At 60.4% G+C, this 942-nt stretch overlaps 1 protein-coding gene across 3 annotated transcripts in view; it reads left to right on the top strand.

Moving 5' to 3' along the window:
• ADGRL1 (adhesion G protein-coupled receptor L1) overlaps nucleotides 1-942 on the top strand; it is a 29,063-nt gene that overhangs the window by 10,381 nt on the left and 17,740 nt on the right. The window lies entirely within an intron of this gene.

Here is a 942-nt window from a genome sequence, read left to right as displayed (position 1 = left end):
GCTGGGGCAGTGGGTGTGTGGGGTCCCCGCCACATACACATTGGACAGGCCCGACTAACACTGGATTTGCCTTGCAGCTGTGCACAGTCTAACCATGCCCCTTCCTCCCCCAGGTACCGCCGGCCCACCAGGCAGCGGGTGGCGTGGAGCTCCTGGCTCCGGGGCCCCCAGGGGGGTTGCTGGGCACAGAAACTGAGTCTCGGGGGAGCGTGTCTGTGCCACCTGCTGTCCTGCCCTGTGTGATGTCTCCCCACCCCAGCCTCTTCCCTCTCTACCTCTGTCTCCCCACCCCAGCTCTCTGAGGCCCAAGGGGGCTCTGCTAGTCTGCCTCTCCGTCATTCTGTGTCCAACTCTGCCACCCTCTCTGTGTTGGCTCTTTCTGGGTGGTGAGGGTTGGGGGGACCCAGCTGCTCCCAGGTGGGGCCAGCACAGACTGGAAGGAGTTTAGCCTGTTCTCTCGGTTCCGGGCACCCAGGCCTGGGAGGAACTGAGCTTCCTTCCCTGGGGCCCTGGTTCTGGCAGGAGGGCAGCAGACAGGGCGAGAGGGGACCAGAGTGTCCCCCCACTCCCTCCCCGGTGCCCCCCTAACCAGAGCCCGCCTCCCAGCTGGACTCCCCCCTCTCATGAGGGTGCCCACACACATCCGAAGGCATGGTCCTCCTGCCTACCCGTCTTCCCCTCCCCCGTGTCTCTCGTTCTCTGTCCTCCTGCGTGTTTTCCCCTCCCTGTGACTGTCTCCCTCATGACCTCTTGCCCCAACCCTACCCCAGAGGAAGGGACTGGGGGGTGGGGGCTGAGCTGATGCAACATTTGGGGTTGGGGAACCAGGAGTAAGGAAAGAAAGGAAAAGGGGACATGTTGCCAAAAAAGAAACAAAAGCAATTTAATCTCTTTTTTTTTCTCTTTTTTCTTGCACATTTTTTTTTCAATTTGTTTTCTCTC

This window comes from Myotis davidii, unplaced genomic scaffold (genome assembly GCF_000327345.1).
Source record: "Myotis davidii unplaced genomic scaffold, ASM32734v1 scaffold1204, whole genome shotgun sequence".
In the NCBI taxonomy this organism is placed as follows: Eukaryota; Metazoa; Chordata; class Mammalia; order Chiroptera; family Vespertilionidae; genus Myotis; species Myotis davidii.
The sequence above is the reverse complement of the archived record's forward strand: the minus strand, read 5'-3'. Positions and strand labels throughout refer to the sequence as shown.